We start from the raw sequence: 24,666 nt of genomic DNA, 5'->3' as shown, positions 1-24,666 counted from the left end.
TCCATCCTGATCCCACACCGCCTCCACAGAAAAATGCAGCTCTTGACCACTTTCCAAAATCTTGGAGTGGCCCCCACCAAAAGTTATTGCCCACCCCTGCTTTAGGTACTCCTGCAATGTGAACAATAAGGAGGCAGCATTCTGCAAGCACTTCTGGTTTTGATGTCATGTTGTGCACTGAGGAACCACCAGGAAAGTAGTAACTGCATTCTGCGTTCTTAAGCCTTGACCACACTACAGCTAAGCCACATTCAACAGAGCCATGATCCAAACTAATTTGGTTACAGTGTTCAAACATTCTCCCTTAGCATAAGATATAACAGTCACATTAGGGACCCAACTGCTGTCAATCATTTTAAAAACCAATTTATTCATCTTACTGCAATTAAACAGCGGCAAAGCGGGGCCTTTCTGATTACACATTATGTGTATTATGGTAGCACCTACAGCTTCCAAGTGACATCTCTGCCCTACTGGGTTAGACATTCATAGTAAAAAAGATTGACCCTGCTGCAGACTTTACAGCTGAAACAGAAAACAAACAAAGTCTGTCAGGGAAAACAGGCGGGGAAGGGTCTTGCCCAAGGTCATAAGACAAGTCAAGTAATTTGACAATATTAAAAAGCTGGTATGCGGTGACTGCTGCCTGTCCTGCTGACTGACAGCATCTCAGACTTTGTCTACACTTAAAGTTTAAAGCACTGGCTCTCCTGACACTATATAAACCACGTCCACGAGGGGAGGAGCTAAAAGTACTGGGAGCATGGCTCCCAGCCTAGTTCACACTGGTGCTTTACAGTGCTGTAACTTGCACTCATGGGTGTGTGTTTTTCACACACCTAAGACAGAAAGTTTCAGCACTGCCAAGCGCCAATGTAGACAGTTTTTGAGTGCAAGCACGTGGGGCAGGAGCCATTTCTTTGTTCTGTGTTTTCACAGCACCTCACACAATGGAGCCCTAATCCATGACTGCAGCTCTAAGGTGCTACCACCATACAAATAAACAACCAAAGAGCTAGGAATTAGGAATGTAAACATTGTTCAAAACAGTTGGTTAAACATTTAAAATTATATAATTTCGTAATTTAACCATTGGTTGGCTGGGGGCTCACAGCAGCCACAGGAGAGGAGGGTCTCCTATGTTGGGATCCAGGGCCACTGCAATGTAGTGGGAGCTGGGTCCCGCCTGCTCCCACCCATGATCCAGGGCTGCGGGCACAGCCACGATTTGGGGTCTGAGCTACAGCCGAGGCCACCGCTGCAGGCTTGGCTGGGGCACCACCCCGTCACTGCCTGGGGCCATTGTAACCCTGCCTGCTACCCTGACCAATACAGGTGGGTTCCTACCATCCAGTGCAACTAAGTTTGAAACAAAAATACCGAAGACCCGCCTCCCCTGCCCACCCACCCCCCAAAAAACACCGGGAATATATTCTGTTGAAGAAAAAAAAGGGGGGTGGGGAGACCAAAGTTGCTGAACAAAAAACAAACAAAAAAAGGACTCCAAGATTTATTTAAAAAAAAATTAAAACAGCATTAAGAGGGAGTGAAGGGATAGGAACAGCGGAGTGGTTGAGCACTAAGACCCAGGGGAGTTATTGCTTCCCCTTGGTCTTTTGCTGGCAGCCATTTTGTGCGGAACCAAGTAAACATGGGGGTTGGGGTCAGGGAGTATTGGGGGCCGGGAGATGATGGGGGGAGCACGGGGTGGGGTGGGGGAAGAGGCCGGACGCTGAGTATTTGTAGGGTTGCCAGGTGCCCGGCATTTTCGCCTCCTGGCCAGGGGAAAAAAATCAGAAAACACCAGATATCTTAGGTGTCTAGTATTTTCTGAATTTTTTTTACCAGACAGGAGGCAAAAATACGGGACTGTCCGGGTGAATACTGACACATGGCAACCCTAAGCGCAACCATTAACCAGTTACTTAGTGAGCATTCTGGTAAGCCTAATGCTTACTGAGTAATCAGTTAACCCATGAATCTATTACATCTGTGGTGGGAATTTATCCCAATGATTCCACACAAGCCTGTCTCCATAAGATTGAATCTATATTACTCTTACTACCTTCTCCTCCCCCTCCCCCATCTACTCCTGAAGTATTTGCATTAACATTCGGACAGGTCTGTGCCTGAAGGATGTAGGATAACTCATGAGTCACCACAAGAACATCTGTGCTCTCTGAAATAAAGTATCACATTACAAAGGGTGTGTTGAAGAAACACATTGGCTCCAGGCAGTTAGCATTACTAAGGATCAAAATTTGCAAGTGTTTATCGGGAGAAACCAATCAATGGTCCTCAGTTCAGCAAAGAACTTATTTATGGACATCTAACTTCTGCAGGCCCAGGTGAGATTTAATCTAAAGTACATTTGATTGTAAGTGACTCCAAAAATCAGAACCCTGATGTCCCCTCTGTGCCTTGGAAAGCATTCACATTCAGCTGATATGAAGAAAAAAAGAGCGTTTGGCTTATATTCATTTTATGATGGAAGTTGATTGTTGCTTTCTCTTGTTGAATTTCTACTGCAATTGTGCCCGATGCCCCAACCAAGACTAGGGCTTCATTGGGCTAGGGTTTCATATAAATACATAGCAAGAGACATTCCCTGCTTTTTACAGTCTAATTTGGTTAGTTAGAAAGTTAGAGGACATGTGTTAAATAGTTCTCCGGTCTCCTGGCTCCTAGGTCAGTGCCTTAGCCACTACTAGCTCGAGTTGCCTCTTGTGTCTTGTTCTTTTGAGTGTGGGGGAGGAGAGGATAACTAGCATTTCCCCCTCCCTATGCCACTGTCCAGGCATTTCAACCAATACAGGCTCCGCCACTGCTGTCCTAATTTGCCTTTTTTGACCTGCTCACTGAAATTCATTTATTCTTAACACTCTGTGACATTTTGAGGTCCTCCAGGGCCAGTAGGGGATCAGGTCACCATTTGTCTTGGCACCCTGGATGTGTTGTGCATATGCAGCTTTGGTCCACAGCTCTATATCCTGAGAGAAACCCACAAGCCTCACCCTGGCTTTGCCCACTCTGATCTTAGTGCCTTTCCAACCGGTTCCTTACACAGGACCCTCACAGAAAAAGTATTAGGTCTGCTGTTTATACAGATATTAGAGCTTTTTCTATCTGCCAGCTTTCTAGAAGTGCATGCTTCACTGAACTTCCCAAGCACTAATGATTTAGAACAGTGGTTCCCAAACTTTTTGGCATCACGCCCCCCTTTTGATTTTTGAGGAACCCTCAGGCCCCCCCCTCCCAAAAAATAGCAGCAAAACTTGGGGTGGGATTGACAGGGGTGTGTGTGGCTAAGTCGTCTCGCGCCCTCCCGTGGAATTTCTTCACCCCCCCAAGAAGGCACACCCCCCAGTTTGGGAACCCATGGGGAAAACCACAATGTTTATTAACGAAAGAACATGGATTACTGATGTCAAGTGATTAGTGATAAAAGTAGAACTGGTTACAAATACACGTGAAAATATGCAACTAAAGAACCAAAACTATCTAGGAAGACAGTCGTTGGTCAAGATGGATTCTCTCAAACCCTGTCTCTTTGCCAGCTTATACAGTTTAGTGTCTGCCAGAGTCCCCATGGAGTCCAAGGTGCTGGTTTTCCTTGTCCTGTCAGGTGAAGGATCACCTGTTTTGCTTTATGCCATTCCTAAAAGTACTAGAATAGATTGTCCAATATTATGTGAGTGCATGAGTGGCCAGGGTTATAAGGCAGACTGTGACCAAACCCCTTACTGGCTTGTGTGAACCCCAAAATGCAACCCTCCCAGTTACAATCTGATTTTTAGTTCAAACTCCAGCTCATATTGTGTGATTTAAATGAAGACAGGCAGGCAGAGAAATCGGGAAGGGCAGTTAGAAAACAGGAAGTGCCACTGTACACCAAGAAAACCAGAGGTGACCAAGCATTCTAGATTCAGGATGTGTTTGTGATACATCTTCCCCATCCCCAATACACATCTCAGACACAACATGCAACACTCATTTATGTAATAATTTATAAGGCACTCATCTCATGCTCTAAGAGCCTATAGATGAACAAAAACTGATATACATTAAGGCAGAAGGGACTGTTGTGATCCTCTAGTCCAGGAATGGGGAAACTACGGGCTGCGGGTCTGGATCCAGCCCAAGGCCTCCTTTAATTTGGCCTGTGAGACTTGGGACTTCCCACCTCGCAATAGTGTGAGCCCGCACTGGTACCCCACCCAGATCCTGCACCCCCACACCGGTGCTGCATTCTCCCTTCCATCCAGGCCCCACCCCCTCACCCCCAGTTTGCTCCTGCACGCTACCTCACACACAGACCTTGAACCCCTACCCCATGTTGGTTCCCAGGCAGCCCCCTCCTGTACACTAAACACATTTTTGGCTCCACCCCAGAGCCTAGGAGGACTCCAGAAAATCTATTAGTCCCGAGCCCCAAGAACAGTTAATCTAGCCATGGGGGTAAACCCTGAGCCTCAGTGCCTCCTTTTCCCTCCAACCTCCCTGTGGAGCTGGAGGTTGAGGAGAGGGAGGCAAGTCTTTTTTTCCTACTTCTCAGTTGGGGGCCACATCTGAGAGGTTTTTTTTTTCTCCTTCTCACTTGAGGATCAGATCAGGTCTGTGAGGTGTTTTTGTTTTTTTGTTGTTGTTTTGGGGGGGGGGGGGGGTTGCTTTTCACTTGTGTGTGACTCCTGACTGATTTTTCTGTGGATCAGTGCTTCTTGACACAAAAAAAGGTTCCCCATCCCTGATCTAGTCAAACCTCCTGCATGACATTCCTACACCAAGTCCAAAACCTTGTATTGAACTGCAGGATATCTTGTCGGAACTTCGAAACTTGATTTAAGGACTCTACATGATGGAGAATCCATCACATCGTAAGAATCATTAATTAACCTGTTTACATTACACTTAGCTAGCTTCAGCTTCCAGCCATGGGATCTTGTAAGGCCTTTGCTTCCTTAAAAAGTCTTCAGCTCAACCCAGAGAAACCAGCCATGGCAACAAAACTGTCTGAGAGGAAAAAATAAGTTTTTCTAGAAGAAACAATGATACAAAATTACAAGCCAAAACGATCCATGAAGCCTTCGACACAATCAAAGAAAACCACTAAATGAGGTGTCTGAACCACACAAACTGCCAGGACAACCCATTTGTCCTCAATTGCTTTGGAGAGACATGTGCAAAGAGGCATACACTCATGTACATTGGATCTAAATAAGTACACACTAAAGAAATAAATTAGATCTAGGTTATTAAAGGCTTTATATATTAACATCAACCAGTTATCAGTAAGATTAAATCTTTTTAATTGACACAACTACTCATTTAGCATCACACATTTATTTCATTTAGGCACACCCAAAATTACTCCTTTCCTTTTGGGCACAAGTAGTAACTTTCTAGCCCTCGGAGTTAGTATTGAAAAGGTGAATTTTTAACCCGAGCCAGAAGGCCACAAGAGCTGGGAAGGTGCCAGGATTAAACAACTGAATAACCCAGTTCTCATGTGTAAGAAAACTTTATTAAATAAAGGAACTTTGAATCCCTCCGTTCGGCTCCAGCTGGGTCAAACAAATGAGCAGAACAACTCCAGATCCTCCCAAGGAACTGGCACAAGAGCCTAGAGACATTTACAATTTATATGCTATGTCCTACACTTATTATTTGTGCTACTGTAACATTAATGAAGATCAGAGCCCATGGGACAGGTACTGCCCCAACACACAGCAAGAGGTAGCTCTTGCCCAAGAGAATTTACAATCTAAATAAGCAAAACCGATAAACAGAAGATCATTATCACCATTTTACAGGTTAAGAAAAAATAGTCATAATTTGGGAATCTATAGCTTATTTGGGAATTTAACCCAGATCTCCTGACTCCCTAATTATAAGGCAGACAATCTGTCCTCTCATCCTTCTTCTTTAGAGCAAAAACGATCCAGCTCTTTGGGTCTTGATCCTTTCTAATACAGTTGTGTTCAAATGTCAGCTGTTTTCATGGGCATGCTAATGGCTTATTAGAAAAGCCAACATAGAGAAGAATGCGGGGTTCACATTTGGGCCTTGAGCAGCTTAAACTGTTCAACAGCAAATACAGAAACGATGGAGTTCCCAACCAGACACTAGTAACAATGGTTGGTGAGTTGACTGTGAAGAGACTTGGAACAGACCCAAAACAAATCCGCAGGTGGGAGGAATATAAAACTTTTTGCTTGATAGCATAGTACACTGGGGGGGGCGGGGTAGACTACAAGTGGACTTTTGTTGACAAAACTATACCTGTGTCTACACTGCCACTGAGTTCTGTCGACATAACGTCGACAGAACTCAGCAGTTTTGTCGATGGCTGTAAACCTCATTCTATGAGGAATAACACCTTTTGTCGACAGAGTTCTGTCGACAGAAGGCGTTATTGCATCTGCACTGTCCTTTGCATTTACACTGTCATGTTGACAAAGTGGCTTGCTTTGTCGACAGAACTGGATGTAGTCTAGACGCTCTTTGTTGACAGAAGCTTTGTCAACAGTATCTGTCGACAAAACTTCTGTCAACAAAAGCCTGTAGTCTAGATGTACCCTAGCTGAATAACCAGAGATTGAATGAGGACATCAGCACCATAAAAGAGGTGTCCACAAGGCAAAGGTCTCTTCAGTCCTGCTCCTCCCCTAGTGCTGGAGGGTTTGGCTGTGAGCTCTCCATAATTCTCCAATTCAGATTGAAAAAAGGATGCAGTGCCATCAGCTAAGCCTGTCTCCCCACCATGCAGCCCAGATGACAGCACTGCTCAACAATTCTTTCCTTCTACATTTCTTACCTGACATCAAAATCTGGAACAGACAAGGCTTAGAAGGCTGGAAGAAACAGTGTCTTCAGTTGAAGAGATGAAAACATATTCTGGGGTTTTCAAAGGAGACAAGGGGAATGAGGTTCCCAAATCCCATTGATTTCAGCACCCAACTCCTTCAGGCTCATTTGACTATGTCAACCAGGAAGCCTCCAAGCATTGCTGCCAAACATCAAGCCCTCTGGCTACATTCTCAAAGCACCTCCTACTTCAAGGAACATATACTTGCACAGCTACCATTATGTATAGATGGGACTGGATTTAAGAACATCTCAGACAAAGTGGATGAAAGTTCCATGGTGCTCTACTGGGATCAGCTATGAATGAGACAGCCTCTAAAGAGGGAGCTGATATAGGGATGACAGGGTGGGCAAGACTGCATTGCTGACTCTGTTAGTGTCTCCGACTAACCTTGGGCAAATCACTTACACCCAGAGTCTCAATCAAATCAGTGGGAGTTGAGCACCAAAATATATTTGAGGATGTAAACCTTATCCTCTCTCTACCTCCTTAGTCTGACTTTACATGCAAGGAAATAGATGAAGCTAGTTCACACAGGTGTGGTCAGCATTAATGTGTTAAATAGAAAGCTCCATGTAATTACCAATTTCCTTTCATCTCTTTCTTAAATTTTCCAGGGTGGGCAGACCTATTGGGACTAGTGAAAACCCCACTCCCACAAAAAACCAAGGAGTTCCGTGGCACTTTTGGGTGCATCTCTACTGTACCCTTATTTCAAGATAACTATCATTATTTCAAAATAACAATGTGAGTGTCTACACAGCCATTCCATTATTTCAAAATAATTTCGAAATAACTGACGGTTTATTCAGAAATCTGTAAACCTCATTCTACAAGGAATAGGGCCTATTCCAAAACAGCTATTTCGATTTAAGGCATCTGTAGATGCTCCACTGCTGCTATTTTGAAATAGCCCCTCACCAGGGCCATAAGTTATTCCTCCCCAGTGCCTCCTAGGGCTCTAAATTGAGATAGCGCATCTATATTAGGGAAGCCGGCCTTGGACTAATTTTGAAGCTTCCCTGCAGTGTAAATGTGCTATTTCGAAATAAACTATTTCAGAATAACTATTCCAGAATAGCTTATTTCAAAATAAGTGTGCAGAGTACTCTTAGAGACTAACAGATTTATTAGGGCATCATGTTTCATGGGGAAGACCAACATCATGAAGCTTATGCCTTAATATATCTGTTAGTCTCTAAGATGCCACAGTACTCCTGGTTGTTTTTGGCAGACTAACACAGCTACCCCTCTGAGACCATTCCCATAAGCAGAGGCAAGGTAAAGAGTGGCAGAGAAACTTCAGACTTCCAACAAAAATTCAGACCTCTTCTCTCCCCAGACCAGGGAAAAGCTTACTGTCAGTGAAGAGCAGGGTCACTAGCTTGGCACCATGCCCAAGTTTTCGGCAAACAAATCAATAATTAGGGCTTTTGCAGTTTAAAAAAGGAAATATTACCATGGAGAGAAAATTAAAGCAAAAGATTCTGATCTGTAAACCCTCCAGTGCTGGGAAAGCTGCAAAGCAGGCTAGGGGTTGTGTAAGAGAGCGTGTTTGCCAGAACTGAAACTATACATTTGGCAGCTGAAAGGAGCTTCCTCCCCAACGCAATTCAGTTTGTAAAACCCTTCAGAGCAGGCAGTACGCACCTCGAAAGCAACTCGTTTCAGTGGCAGGCGCATCTGAAGAAAAGCAACCTACCTCCCGGGAGTCGCCGACTAGGTCCTGATCCGTGTACACCCAGCTGAGCGAATCCTTCCAAACCAGGAAGATCGAAAATCATGAGTTTACCCCCAGCCTCTTCGCGGCGACTCCTCCCTTGCAGACTCCTCCTTCTTGCCGGCGCCCACACAGACCGCTACTTGCGAATGCGAGATACTGGGGCCTGGGCAGGAAGGAGAACAGGAAAGGAGACTCATTGGGGCGCAGGCGGCGCCCAGGATTTCATTGCCCCCCATCCTCTCTCCCAGGAGCACCGCGCGATTAGCAGGCGTCGCTTTATCGGTAGAGGGCTAGCGGGGGCCGATGAGAGCTTGTGTTTATAACTCCGAAGTTGATGCGCTCTCAGCTCCGGTCACACTCCCCACCTCACCTCTCCTCTCCTCTCCTCCCTGCAGTTTCTTCTCCGCATTGCAACAGACTCCTTGCAGCTGCAGTGAGAACTCACTCTCGGGAGGACGGGAAAGTCCAGGGACTGGTAATATCCACCAGAGGGGCGGAACCGGCCCTTCAAAGGCCGCTTTCATAAAGAATAAATCTGTAGCTGTCAAACCTACGTCAGAGAACCAGAGTAAGGGCTAGGAAAATGGACACAGAGCTGCTTTTCAAACCCCACGATTGAGCTTCTAGTTCTCTTAGACCTTTGCTCCTAGACACCCAGGAATCCTTAATCCCTTTCCATCTCGGATCCTGGTACCTAACCCTCATGTCTAAGCTCCTGCCCACACCTGAGTGCCCAGATACCATTGATCCCTGCACCCCGCCCACATACCCCAGAATCTGTCCCACAGCCCGATCCACCCAAGCCTGCCCCTCTATCCTTTCTCTGTGTTTTTGGCAGAGTGTTGCAGAAAAAAGCCAGCTGGGATTATCTGTGCAATAACCTGCCCAGCTCCCCCAGATGCATAGGATATTGGGTGATTTCTTAATTTTCCTCCCCCCCAAATTCTTTCCATCTCTCCTAATGCAGAGTCCAGCCCCAAGTACATACACATGACTCTGTCAGTTCTGCTCATTGCTGACAACCAGGAGAAGAACATAAGAACAGCCGTACTGGGTCAGACCTAAGCTCCATCTAGCCCAGTATCCTGTCTGCTGACAGTGGCCAGCACCAGGTGCCCCAGAGAGGGTGGACCAAAGACAATGATCAAGCAATTTGTCTCCTGCCATCCCTCTCCAGCCTCTGACAAACAGAGGCCAAGGACACCATTTTATCCCCTGGCTAATAGCCTTTTATGGATCTAACCTCCATGAAATTATCTAGCTTCTCTTTAAATTCTATTATAGTCCTAGCCTTCACAGCCTCCTCTGGCAAGGAGTTCCACAGGTTGACTACACGCTGTGTGAAGAAGAACTTTTTTTAATTAGTTTTAAACCTGCTACCCATTAATTTCATTTGGTGTCCTCTAGTTCTTCTATTTAGGGAACTAATAAATAACTTTTCTTTATCGGCCCTCTCCACGCCACTCATGATTTTATATACCTCTATCATATCCCCCCTCAGTCTCCTCTTTTCTAAACTGAAAAGTCCCAGTCGCTTTAACCTCTCCTCATATGGGACCCGTTCCAAACCCCTACTCATTTTAGTTGCCCTTTTCTGAACTCTTTCCAAGGCCAAAATGTCTTTTTTGAGGTGAGGAGACCACATCTGTACACAGTATTCAAGATGTGGGCATACCATAGTTTTATACAGGGGCAGTAAGATATTCTGGGTCTTATTTTCTATCCCTTAATAATCCCTAGCATCCTATTTCCCTTTTTGACCGCTGCTGCACACTGTGTGGAAGTTTTCAGAGAACTGTCCACGATAACTCCAAGATCTCTTTCCTGATTTGTCGTAGCCAAATTAGCCCCCATCATACTGTACGTATAGTTGGGGTTATTTTTCCCGATGTGCATTACTTTACACTTATCCACATTAAATTTCATTTGCCATTTTGTTGCCCAAACACTCAGTTTGGTGAGATCTTCTTGGAGTCCCTCACAGTCTGCTTCTGTCTTGACTATCCTAAACAGTTTGGTATCATCTGCAAACTTTACTACCTCACTGCTTACCCCTTTCTCCAGATCATTTATGAATAAGTTGAAAAGGATTGGTCCCAGGACTGACCCTTTGGGGACACCACTAGTTACCCCTCTCCAATCTGAAAATTTACCATTTATTCCTACCCTTTGTTTGCTGTCTTTTAACCAGTTCTCAATCCAAGAAAGGACCTTCCCTCTTATCCCATGGCCATGTAATTTACACAAGAGCCTTTGGTGAGGGACCTTGTCAAAGGCTTTCTGAAAATCCAAGTAAACTATATCTACTGGATCCCCCTTGCCTGCATGTTTGTTAACCCCTTCAAAGAACTCTAATAGATTAGTAAAACAGGATTTCCCTTTACAGAAACCATATTGACTTTTGTCCAACAAATTATGTTCTTCTACATGCTTCACAATTTTATTCTTTACTATTGTTTCGACTAATTTGCCCGGTACTGAAGTTAGATTTACCAGTCTGTAATTGCCAGGATCGCCTCTAGAGCCCTCTTTAAATATTGGTGTCACGTTGGCTACCTTCCAGTCATTAGGTACGGAAGCTGATTTAAAGGATAGGTTACAAACCACAGATAATAGCTCAGCAATTTCCCATTTGAGTTCTTTTAGAACCCTTGGATGAATGCCATCCGGTCCCAGAGATTTATTAACATTAAGTTTTTCTATTTGTTCCAAAACCTCCTCTAATGACACTTCAATCTGGCACAGTTCTTCAGATTCATCACCCATAAGGGACGGTGCAGATTTGGGAATGTCCCCAACATTCTCAGCTGTGAAGACTGAAGCAAAGAAATCATTTAGTTTCTCCGCAATGGCTTTATTGTCCTTGATTGCTCCTTTTATAGCTCAATCATCTAGGGGACCCACAGGTTTTTTAGCAGGCTTCCTGCTTCTAATGTACTTAAAAAACATTTTGTTATTTCTTTGTGAGTTTTTGGCTAGCTGTTCCTCAAAATCTTTTTTTGCTATTCTTATTACATTTTTACACTTGATTTGACAGTGTTTATGCTCCTTTCTATTTATCTCACTAGGATTGGACTTCCACTTCTTAAAAGATACCTTTTTGTCCTTCACTGCTTCTTTTATATGGTGGTTAAGCCATGGTGACTCTTTTTTAGGTCTCTTGCTATGTTTTTTAATTTGGGGTATACATTTAAGTATACATTTAAGAAGAACCCTAAGTGATCCTAATAACGAGGAATTCTCTTTCCCCATCCCTCAGCACAGCACTTGCCAAACAGGCTGCCATGCACTCCTCTTGGCATGGGGAGGGGGAACTTGAACTAGTTGAAAAAGATTAAAGGTATCTTCATATTTCTTCTCTAAGGTTCAGCAGATACCAAACAGGTGAACAAGTGTGTGTATCTGAATTAAAAGTGTGACAGTTTTTCAGTGTTTTCCATCCCAGAGGAATCCACAGATAGGACTTTAAAGACCATATTGCTTTTTCAGAGACTCCTGAAATGCAGCTCTCTCTTAGGTGGGGTACAGCAGCTAAAAGCAATGCTGAAAGAAGTTTGGGACAAGCAGTGGCCTCTGTTACAGCCCCCCAAATAAATTGCATAGAAATTTCTAGGGAAACAGTATTTTGGTGTTTTACCAGAGAACATGGTGCTTTACATTTCTTCCTATTCTACTAACGGGGAAAACTGAAGCATAGTGCAGAAAGAACAGGGAAGGATGGGCGGTTTAAAGAATAAAGCAATCAGAAGATCTAAAGTCTATTACCAGCTCTGCTACTGCTCCATTGTGGGATCTTGGGTAAGTCCCTTCTCCTCTCATTCGTTATTTATTTACAGTATAAAGTCCCTGAGGCAGACTGTCTCACTTTTTTGCAAGTGACACACTGCACAGCAGGGCCTGGATCTATATGGACCTATAGGTGTTACTGTCATATTCATAATTTGTTTACATTAATTAAAGGACTTATTGGACTGTTTTACAGAGTGTATTGAACATAGAGTGATCCTCACTTATCACAGAAAAGCAGTGTCCCCCATGCATGTATTTTATTTGTTTAAACAGCAGTGCTTACAAATGCTTCAGGTTACGTCATGAACAGTACAGGCTCCTGCTGATCCTTGACTGAGAATTCAAAAGCAGCATATAGCACAGTGATCACCAACCACTAGCTTGGGATCCAGTGGTAGATCCTGGAGCCTTGGCAAGGTGATCCTGGCTGATTTGGCTGAGAGGCTATCAAGTGCCAGCAATTCAGCTGCCCCTTCCCTACTGCACTTCTTCTCTTGCCCTCTTCCTTGGAGCTGCCCCTGAGGAGATTCCTGTTTGCTGTGCAGGTGGGGGAGGTGGAGGAGAGAAGAGCTGATGTTAGGGTGCTCTGGCTCCACAGAGAGGGGGGACATGACACGGCTTGGGCTGGAGGGAATGTGCTCAGCATACTTAAAGGGGCAATGCAAATCTGTGAGTCACACATAAGAGCAGCTCCACAGTCTGATGCCTGGGCAAGCTGGTGATGGTTTCCAGCTGCTCCCAAGGGTGGGGAGCTTGCTCTGGGGCTGCACCACCACCCTGCTCCTGCACACAGCCAGTGTGAGCTGCGTGGTGGCTGAGCACACAGCCCCAGAGCAAGCCACCTGCCCCAGCTCTGGGGAAGCTGATGACCCATGTCCCTACCTTTACCTGATACCAACTCTAGCCCTGGGCAAGCTGGTAGCAGCTACCCAGCTGCTCCCAGTGCAGGGCTCAAACCCACAATCCCAGAGGCTGATGCCTTATCCATTAGGTCACAGCAGTACCCATTCCATCTCCCTACCTTCAGCCCCTGCCTCATCCCTTCTACCTCCAGCTCTGGCACACAGTCATGGCAGGCCACCCTGGCCACAATTCCCAGCACAGGGCAAACTGGTGGTGCTGCCCAGCTCCTCCAAAGGCAGGAGTGGGAGAACTTGAACCCACAACCCCAGGCTCCGGAGGCTAAATGCTTTATTTATGAGGCCACTGCAGGACCCTCTCCAGCTACTGTCTTATCCTCCCTACCTACACCCTCCCACACCCCAACCCTGTGCACTGAGCCCCTCATACCCTGCATCCCCACATCACCCTGCCGTAAGATTGACAGAAGACAGCCTGAATGCATGCATGAAGATGGATTTGACCAGTTATGATGTAAACGTCAAAGAGATGTGCAAAAAGATGCAGCAGAAGTCCCATTAAATGAAGTCTGTAAGTACACTGTTTCATGTATGCGATTAACTATACCAGTTATCAATAATATTAAGTTGTATATTTTCGGTCATGCAAATGGGTGTTCTTATACAGCTCTTTGTTGATCACTTGTTCTGAATTTTATTATAGTTTGGCTCTTTGGTTTGAAAAGGCTGCCGACCTCTGCTATAGAGAATGGTATACAAAAAGCACAGAATGATGGGAAGGTTACTCACCTGTGCAGTGAGTGGAGTTCTTTGAGATGGTTGTCCCCATTGGTGCTCCACCTTTAAGAGCATCAGCACCACTGTGCCTCTGAACGGAGATTTATGACAGCAGTGCCCAAGGCCAATTGTGCGCGCAAAGTGCCGGCATGCATTCTGAAGAGGCTACTGCACATGCGCAGCCAGCTGTCTCCTCAGTTCCTTTTCTGACCCGTATGTGTTCGAGTCTGAAGCAGAGGGGAGAAGGGTGGGTGATGGAGCACCCATGGGGACAACCATCTCGAAGAATTCCAGTTACTGCCCAGGTGAGTAACCTTCCCTCCTCCTCCTCCTTGGAGTGTCCCCGTGGGTGCTTCACCTTTAGGTGATTATGAAGCAGTTTTCATAGTAGGAGATGGGCATTTCAGTAGGTGAGAGTCTGTGACCAAAAGTATAGTGTGTGCAAATCTCATTTCTGCATCTGCGAATGTCTGGATGGCAGAGTGTTGCATGAAGGTATGCATTGATGCCCACGTGGCAACCCTGCAGATGGGTTCTGTGGGAACCCCACCTAGAAATGCCATTGTAGCCGCCATGGCTCTTGTAGAGTGAGCCCATACGGTGGGTGGGGGTTCTCTCTGTGCTAGGATATATGCTAATTGTATGCAACTGGATATCTATTTTGATAGTCTTTGTTTTGATATGGCCCATCCCTGTGATCTCTCTGTAAATTCAACCAACAATTGTGGAGTTTTGCAAAAGGGTTTTTTTCGCTGTAGGTAGGCAAGTGCCCTGCAGACATCCAGAATATGGAGAACCGCTTCCTTGTTGTCCTTATGTGGCTTCAGGAAGAAGATGGGAAGTATAAGGGTTCATTACAATAGAATGAGGTAAGTACTTTCGGGCGGAATTTGGGATGTGTCCGCAGAATCACCTTGTCTTTATGAAATATTGTGTATGGGGCATCCTCCATTAGGGCTCCCATTTCTCCAACTTGTCTGACAGAGGTGATCGCTACAGGGAAGGCCACCTTCATGGATAGGTTAGTAACGAGCATGTGGCTAAAGGCTCGAAAGGTGTACCCATGAAAACTTTTAATATTAGGTTCAGGTCCCATGCTGGAACTGGGTCCTTGAGTGGCAGAAACATGTTGTGTAGCCCCTGTATAAAGCGCTTGACAGAAGGATGCGTAAAGACCAAGTTTCCTTGTATGGGGGCATGGAGAGCGGAGATGGAGGCAAGATGTGCCCTTAGGGAGCTCAGGAAAGGGCCTGCATTGTACAGGTCTAATAGGTATTACAGAATCTGTGATACTCCCATGTGGGTGGGTTCGTAGGTATGGGTTGCGCACCAGGCCATGAATTGTTTCCATTTCTGAGTATATGTCTTTTTCATAGTAGATCTTCTGGAATTTGTGAGAATGAGCTGCACTGATTCTGGGAAGGTCTTTTCCATGGTGTTTAACCAGCCAGCATCCACACCTGGAGATGTAACTTGTGGATGGCAGGATGGAGATCTGGCCATTTTGCTGTGTGATTAGAGCTATGGCTGGTGGGAATTAATGTGGTGGCTGGTCGCTTATTTGTAAGAGGTATAGCTACCATGTTTGTCTGGCCCTGTTGGGTGCTACTAGAATTAATGTGGCCCTGTCCGATCTTGAGGATCACCCATTGTATCAGGATACACATTGTATGAGGATACACATTGTATTGTGGGCAACGAGTATTTTTGTGTGTAGCAAATAGGTCCACTGTTGGGAACCCCCACTTCTTGAAGAGGTGAGTCAGCATTGATTGGCTTATCTCCCACTCACAGTTTTGTGGAAATTGTCTGCTTAGGTTGTTCGCTAGCATGTTGTCCTTGCCTGAGAGGTAAATTGCAACCAGGTGTATGTTCCGGGGGATACACCATTTCCACAGACAGATAGCCTCTTGGCAGAGTTGGTGCGAGCGTGCTCCTTCCTGCCTGTTCACGTAATACATTGTGGTGATGTTGTCCATGAGGATTTGAACTGTTCTGTCCTGGATCAGGGAAAGAAAGTATATGCATGCATTTCTTACCACCTTTAGCTCTAGCGAGTTTATGTGCTGTCTGGTCTCATCGTGGGTCCATTGTCCCTGCACCACTCTATAGTGCAGGTGTGCCTTCAACCCAGCAGTGAGGCATCTGTCGTGATTATTGCTTATGATGGGTTGTGTTGGAAAGGGATGCCTACGTATATGTTGTCATGTAGGGTCCACCCTGAGAGAGAGGATTTTATCTTGTTCAGCACAGTAAGTTGTTTGTTTAAAGGATGAATGCATGGCTGATAGGCTGTAGCCAAGCCTGCAATAGTCTCATATGTAAGCGAGCAAGGGGTATTGCGAACGTGGCCACGGCCATGTGCCCCAGCGTTTGTAGGCATAGGAGTGCCATTCTGACCAGGCTGGTCTGTGTTATTGCTATGAGGTCCTTGATTGTGGCCCATCTCTGGCTTGGTAAAGACGCTCTGGCCTTTGTGCAATCTAAGTGCACCCCTCTAAATTCCAGGGTTTGAGTCAGGGTCAAAGTACATTTTGGTGTGTTTATCTGAAGCCCAAGTGTGTCGAAGAGGGTTCTGATCACGGAGACAGCCTATTGTGTAGGGCCCGTTACTAGACAGTCGTCCAGGTATGGAAATATTGTGATGTGCAGCTACTACTGCCCGTACTACCTTTGAAAATACTTGTGGGGCTGTCAAGAGTCCAACTGGTAGTACTCTGTACTGGAAGTGCCTGTCCTTTATTGTAAAACGGAGAAATCTCTTGTGTGATGAGTGTATTAATATATGAAAATAAGCAACCTGGAAGAGGTATCTGAGCATTTAGTTATCATCTTTGAAAAGTCATGGAAGACGGGAGAGATTCCAGAAGACTGGAAAAGGTCAAATATAGTGCCCATCTATAAAAAAGGAAATAAGAACAACCCAGGAAACTACAGCCTCATCAGTTTAACTTCTGTGCCAGGAAAGATAATGGAGCAAGTAATTAAGGAATTCAGCTGCAAATACCTGGAAGATAATTGGGTGACAGGTAACAGATAGCATGGATTTGTAAATAACAAATCATGTCAAATCAATCTGATAGCTTTCTTTGATAGGATAAAGAGTCTTGTGGCTAAGGGAGAAGTGGTGGACATGGTATACCTAGATTTTAGTAAGGCATTTGATATGGTCTCACATGATCTTCTTATCAATAAAGTAGGCAAATACAACTTAGATGGGGCTACTATAAGGTGAGTACATAAGCAGCTAGATAACCATTCTCAGAGAGTTGTTATTAATGGTTCACAATCATGCTGGAAGGGCATGACAAGTTGGGTTCCGCAGGGGTCTGTTTTGGGACTGGTTCTGTTCCATATCTTCATCAACTATTTAGATCCATGGTCACCAACCAGTAGATCGCGATCTACCGGTAGATCTCAGGGGCTCTAAGAGTAGCTTTTGAGCCCTCTCTGAACTGCGTACCTGCGCAGTACATTTACATTAGATTTCCTCATGTAATGTAGGCGGGGCTTCAAGGAAGGGGCGGGGCAGTAGATCTTCGCCTGTTCTGAGACTTAAAAAGTGATCTTGGGTGTAAAAAGGTTGGAGATCACTGATTTAGATATTAGCATAGAGAGTACGCTTATTAAGTTTGCAGATGATACCAAGCTGGGAGGGGTTGCAACTGCTTTGGAGGATAGGGTCATAATACAAAATGATCTGGGCAAACTAGAGCAATGGTCTGAGCTAAATAGGATGAAGCTTAATAAGGACAAATGCAAAGTACTCCACTTAGGAAGGAACAATCCATTTCACACATACAGAATGGGAAGCAACTGTCTACGAAGGAGTACTGCAGAAAGGGATCTAGGGCTCATAGTGGACCACAAGCTAAACAGGAGTCAACAGTGTGACACTGTTGCAAAAAAAGCAAACATGATTCTGGGATGCATTAACAGGAGTATTGTGAGCAAGACACAAGAAGTCCCGGGCAAATTAGTCGAAACAATAGTAAAGAATAAAATTGTGAAGCATGTAGAAGAACATAATTTGTTGGACAAAAGTCAACATGGTTTCTGTAAAGGGAAATCCTGTCTTACTAATCTGTTAGAGTTCTTTGAAGGGGTTAACAAACATGCGGACAAGGGGGATCCCGTAGATATAGTATACTTGGATTTTCAGAAAGCCTTGACAAGGTCCCTCACCAAAGGCTCTTGTGTAAATTACATGGCCATGGGATAAGAGGGAAGGTCCTTTCTTGGATTGAGAACTGGTTAAAAGACAGCAAACAAAGGGTAGGAATAAATGGTAAATTTTCAGATTGGAGAGGGGTAACTAGTGGTGTCCCCAAAGGGTCAGTCCTGGGACCAATCCTTTTCAACTTATTCATAAATGATCTGGAGAAAGGGGTAAGCAGTGAGGTAGTAAAGTTTGCAGATGATACCAAACTGTTTAGGATAGTCAAGACAGAAGCAGACTGTGAGGGACTCCAAGAAGATCTCACCAAACTGAGTGTTTGGGCAACAAAATGGCAAATGAAATTTAATGTGGATAAGTGTAAAGTAATGCACTTTGGGAAAAATAACCCCAACTATACGTACAGTATGATGGGGGCTAATTTGGCTACAACAAATCAGGAAAGAGATCTTGGAGTTATCGTGGACAGTTCTCTGAAAACTTCCACACAGTGTGCAGCAGCGGTCAAAAAGGCAAATAGAATGCTAGGGATTATTAAGGGATAGAAAATAAGACCCAGAATATCTTACTGCCCCTGTATAAAACTATGGTACGCCCACATCTTGAATACTGTGTACAGATGTGGTCTCCTCACCTCAAAAAAGATATTTTGGCCTTGGAAAGGGTTCAGAAAAGGGCAACTAAAATGATTAGGGGTTTGGAATGGGTCCCATATGAGGAGAGGTTAAAGCGACCGGGACTTTTCAGTTTAGAAAAGAGGAGACTGAGGGGGGATATGATAGAGGTCTATAAAATCATGAGTGGTGTGGAGAGGGCTGATAAAGAAAAGTTATTTATTAGTTCCCATAATAGAAGAACTAGAGGACACCAAATGAAATTGATGGGTAGCAGGTTTAAAACTAATAAAAGAAAGTTCTTCTTCACACAGCGTGTAGTCAACCTGTGGAACTCCTTGCCAGAGGAGGCTGTGAAGGCTAGGACTATAATAGAGTTTAAAGAGAAGCTGGATAAATTCATGGAGGTTAGGTCCATAAAAGGCTATTAGCCAGGGGATAAAATGGTGTCCTTGGCCTCTGTTTGTCAGAGGCTGGAGAGGGATGGCAGGAGACAAATCGCTTGATCATTGTCTTCGGTCCACCCTCTCTGGGGCACCTGGTGCTGGCCACTGTCGGTAAACAGGATACTGGGCTAGATGAACCTTTGGTCTGACCCAGTACGGCCGTTCTTATGTTCTTAAGTCATTCTTATGCTCTATTCTCTGCTGATCAGGCCTCAGTTAGAGTATTGTTTCTAGTTCTGAGTACCACATTTCAAGAAAGATGTGGAGAAACTGGAGAAGGTCCAGAGAAGAGCAACAAGAATGACCTATGAAGGAAGATAAAGAATTGGGCTTGTTTAGTTTGGAAAGATTGAGGGGGGACATGGTAGCGGTTTTCAGGTATCTAAAAGGGTGTCACAAAGAAGAGGAAGAAAAATTGTTCTCCTTGACCTCTGAGGATAGGACAAGAAGCAATGGACTTAAACTGCAGCATGGGAGGCTTAGGCTGGACATTAGGAAAAACTTCTTAACTTTCAGGGTGGCTAAACACTGAAATAAATTGCCTAGGGAGGTTATGGAATCTCCATCTCTGGAGATATTTAAGAGAAGTTTAAATAGACATCAAGGATGGTCTAGATGGTATGGGGTCCTGCCGTGAGGGCAGGGGACTGGACTCGATGACCTCTCGAGGTCCCTTCCAGTTCTAGTGTTCTATGGTTCTAATCTGGAGGCTTGCTGATGAATATGCCTTTTCCCCCACTGCATCCCCACTTCAATCCCTGTTGTAGGGGATGGTACATGTAATTTGTGGCTTCCCTTTTTTGATTCATAGCTTCCACTACAAGAGAGTTTGGTGTCAGGTGAGAGAACAGGAATTCTGCTCCTTTGGGGGTGACATTTTTTGTTTGCTCGTTTGGATGTTGGTTAGATTATGGCAGGTGTGTGCCAGATATTCTTGGCAGGATCCATGAACTCTCATTCATGGGAATAGCCAATTTTGCATGGAGAAATGTGTGCAAAATGTTTGCCTGCTTGTGTTGCATCTGCAGCATATCGGACAGGAAAATCTCTAAGGTGTCTGCAATTCTCCTGGAAAATTCCTGGAATGATTTAAAATCATTTGCCGTAGTTGGGGATGGGGGCATGATCGTATTGTCAGGAGATGAAGAATGTGTGGGAGGGAGAGAGTGAGATATTGGTTTGTCCTCGTAATATCCACATCCTGCTCCTCTGCATCCATGCTGTACTGTTCCAGAGACTGCATCTTTGGTGCGTGGGACCGTGGTGCTAGGGATGGCTGTTTTCCCTGGTGTGGGCTATAAGCTGCCCATGGGTCCTAGTATGGCCAATTAGGCAGAACAAGTGATAAAACTACTGTGGGGGCTGCCATTTTTGCATCTGTTGTTGAGGCTTAAGGAGAAGTGTTGTGGTAAGTGTGGTCAATTCGACACCTCATCCTCGTCATCACTAAACAGTGGGGCAGCTGAAGTGGCTGGAGTGAATGAGGAAATACCACCCATCAGTGCCAAATAGAGGAGTTTACAGAGAGCTCTGCTGCTGTTGTAAAGTGTGGTATCAGCTAGGGAGGGAGTAGTAGAGGCGGCTGAGAGGCATGTGGAGTGTTCAGCGGCATTAGTTGGAATACCAGCTGCTGTGTGTGCAATGTCAGCACCAAGTGTTTTGCGGCTGCCACCTCAGATAAAGCACTCACACTCGGTGATGTTTGCAAGTGCTGTTTATTTAGAGCTGCAGCTGGTGCCAAGGGTGTTTTAGCCGGTGCCGATAAAGAGGCTTTGTCCCGGTAGGTTCCTTAGTTGAGGCGCCTACTGCATACTTGGGGTCACAGTTTCTCTCATTACCAGCCCCACTTGTAGGCTGCTTGTCCAACCTTTTTCTGCTGGAGGGTGGGGGGGGAGGGGGTAAGCATTTTTTTGGAGAGGGTGCTTCCTCAGGGGAGAGTCCATCCCCAAGGAAGAACAGAACTTTCTTCAGGTGACTATTATCCCCATCCTTTAGGTTCAACCTGATGGGAGCCTCTCTCTCCGTCCCAGGTCATTTCTGTCTGGGAGGAGTAGATTGCTCAGGGTCAGAAGCCAATCGAGCCTTTTTCTCTAGCTGGAGCATTTTTAGTTGTAATTCTCTCGCTGTTCTGGAGCAGGCTGTCACTTTCTGACAACGAGTACAGTGCTTTGTGGGGTACTACAGTGAGCCCTCGCTACTTCGCGGTTCGACCATCGCGGATTCACGACTTCGCTGACTTTTTTCAAAGCCTCGGGGAAAGCCGGCGGGGGGGCATCCCAGGCACGCCTGGGCTGCTCCCCCGCCGGAGCCCCTCCGCGGCTTTCAAAGCCTCGGGGGAAGCCGGCGGGGGGGCATCCCAGGCGCGCCTGGGCTGCTCCCCCGCCGGAGCCCCTCCGCGGCTTTCAAAGCCTACTTCGCGGATTTTCAGCTATCGCGGTCGGGTTTGGAACCTATCTACCGCGATAAACGAGGGTTCACTGTATTCCCCAAAGCAGCAGACGCATGGTTTGTGTCCAGCTGAGACTAAAATGGATAGCCTGCACCCCATACACTTTTTTCCCCACATCTTAGGCAGCAGTGCAGTTTTCATGGAACTGGTGTATTCACTCAACAGCTTGTCTACAGGAGGTTTTTGTTTTGTTCTTAAACTATTGTAAGAGAAAATTTAACAAAGTATTGAATAGGAAGGATTTCTGAGGTAAGACCTATCTAAAAAAGTGGGTAATTATGTAACTTGTCAATGAGGTAAAGGGTGACTGTTGAGCTATGACCAAAGCCAGCAGCAGCTGGGAAGGAACTGAGGAGGCTGCTGGCTGCGCATGTGCAGTAGCCTCTTCAGAACATATGCTGGCACTCCACACACATGGCTGGTCATGTGCACTGCTGTCACAAATCTCCAATCAGAGGTGCAATGGCACTGACACACCTAAAGGTAGAGCACCCATGGAAACATTCCTCATAGAACTATATATTTGCTCTATCTTCTCTTCATGTAGGGCATGGTCTAGTCAAAACAAAGACTCTTTCCTCAAGGAAGAGAATTGTACAAACTAACTGTTACTAGTGAATCATAAAACAGTACAGGATAGTAAGTAGGAGGGACTTAAAGTCCCAGTTAATTGGTTAAAACTCCTGTTTAACCAGTTAACTGATTAAGCACAGGACTGCTCCAGCCCATGCTTCCCACATGGGGGCTGTCATTACCCAGGCTATGCAGGGCTGCTGTCTGCTCTTGCTCCCTACCCTGGACAGGGATACCAGCAGCAGGCTGCCCTTCCCAAGACTGGAACAGCACTGTGCCTGCAATGGGCTTCTCTCAGATAACCTTATTAACTGCTCTGCTTACTGGATACCGGTTACCCGTTCACATCCCCATTAGTAAGAGGTGGGATTTTTTTTCCCCCCCTCCCACTTCAAACTGCTGCATTCACTGCCCTAGTGTGACTAAAAACAATCCTCTGTGTGTGTGTGGGGGGGGGGGGGGGTGTTAATGCAAGGATTTGAATACTTTGATAATCATTGGACTGGAAAGGACCTTGAAAGGTCCTCACATCCCACCGCCTGTTCTGAGGCAAGAAGTAAACCTAGGCCATCCCTGAAAGGTGTCTTAAGTTTAAGTTGGACAAACTCACCCATAATGGGAATTCCAGTATCACTCTCAGACATCACTTCAAGACCTTAAGTACCCTTATAGGTAGCCTTTGGTTCCTCAATAGGAAACCCTTTCTGTGTCTACACTATGCACTGTGTAGCTACTCTTTATCTCTCCCCTTCTGAGAAAATAAAGCCATGGCACTTCGGTAGAACTCTACCCCACCCCAAGTTTTATTAGTGAAAATGCAGTGTAGACATAGCATAAGCATTTGTTTGAGATTAAAAGCCCACTACTGGTCCCATCTTCAGTGGACATGAATAATTACAGTCCTCATAATGGCCTCAAGCATCTCTGAAGTCTTCTCAATAAGAAATATGGCCTTTTTTTTCCCCCTTCCAGTTTTGCAAACTGTTGCTCCCCTCTGGACTCCCTCCCATTTGTCCATGTTTCCTAAAGTATGGCACCAAGAATTGGACACAGTTCTCCAATACTGAGCAGAGGGCTAGTTATCTCCTGTCTTGCATATGAGATTGCCTGTTAATATATTCCCTGGGAGTGAAAAAAAAAAAAGTTATTTTCGTAACTGCACCATCTTGTTTGAGTTAGTGATTCACTAGAACCACCAGCTCCTTTTCAGTAGTACTGCCACCTAGCTACTGCTTCCATTTTGTTGTACATTTGATTTTTTTCCTTTCCAAGTATAGTACTTTAAAGTCAGTAAAGACAAGTGTAATCTTGTCTTCAGACCCCATTCTGTCTTTAATTCTAATCTTGTGCTCCAAAAATGCTTGCAACTAAGGATGTTAAGGACTAGTGTATCCCATAAGCAAATACTTATTTGCTAGTTGAGTTGACTAGTCGATATCCCACTGCCCTTGCTGCCTCTATTAGAGGTAGCAAAAGCAGGGGGGCGAGGGGGAAGAAGGGGTACTTCAAAGCAGCAGGACCGCACAGCTGATCCAGGTCTCAGCTGTGCAGCACTGCCCCTTTAAAAAGCTGCCTTAAAATTTCAGAAGGGCTGAGCCTGGGGTCAGTTCTGTGCAGTGCTGCTTTGAAACACTACTACCACAGTGTTTGTGTGGAGCCTGGGGGTCAGCTGGGGAGTCCCTAATCCCAGGTTCTAGGGAAATTCCATGTGGAGCCTGGGACCAGCTGGGGAATCTCCAGCTGACCCCAGGCTCCATGTGGCATTTCAAAGCAGAAGTGCCCTCATGGAGCCCAGGGTCACCCCAGGCTCCATGAGGTGCTTCCACTTTGAAATGCTCAAGAGGGGACTCTTGTACATTTCAAAGCTGGCATACTTGCGTGCAGCTCAGAGTCAGTTGGACTTCCCACTGGCCCTGGGCTACATGTAGAGTTGTACGTTTCAAATGAGGAATGAAGAAGTGCCCATCAACTAGTAAGTTACATCCTTACTTGCAACCCATCTCAGTTGTGTTATCTGCAAATTTTGTAAGCACTCTTTCTTCCCTTATACTAGTCATTGTGAATGCAGGACTGATCTCCTGTCAGGTCTCACTAGAATCTGCCTCCTCAATTTAACAGCAAGCCTTCTGTAACTCTCCAACTATGGCCTTTCAAACAAGTTTTGCACTCACCTTACAGTAATGTCATCTAATTTACTTCTGAAAGGGTTATATGAGAGTGTCAAGAGCCTCAAGAGCTGTTATAGGAAGCTTTAGTAGGTCTTCTCTACACATGCCACTATTCAGTCATCTCCCTAAATTCACAATCCTGTTCCAGAGGTATACAGATGGGGTATGTCTAAACTACACCCCTCTGACAGAGGGATGTAGATTTGCACTTTCAAAGTGCCTAAC

General features: G+C 45.4%; 1 protein-coding gene across 3 annotated transcripts in view; it reads right to left on the bottom strand.

Annotated features, from left to right (window-relative positions):
• The window catches only part of CAPN1 (calpain 1), a 66,102-nt gene extending 57,178 nt beyond the window's left edge, over window positions 1-8,924 (bottom strand). The window contains exon 1 of one of the 3 annotated variants that reach the window (XM_025178174.3): window positions 8,516-8,924. The gene's annotated coding sequence lies outside the window, so the exon portion shown is untranslated. The remainder of the gene's footprint in view (window positions 1-8,515) is intronic. The other 2 variants (XM_006136584.5, XM_075939138.2) reach the window with 2 other exon arrangements.
• Window positions 8,925-24,666: the final 15,742 nt, after the last annotated feature.

Source organism: Pelodiscus sinensis, chromosome 11 (genome assembly GCF_052426305.1).
Source record: "Pelodiscus sinensis isolate ZL-2025 chromosome 11, ASM5242630v1, whole genome shotgun sequence".
Classification (NCBI taxonomy): domain Eukaryota; kingdom Metazoa; phylum Chordata; order Testudines; family Trionychidae; genus Pelodiscus; species Pelodiscus sinensis.
The sequence above is the reverse complement of the archived record's forward strand: the minus strand, read 5'-3'. Positions and strand labels throughout refer to the sequence as shown.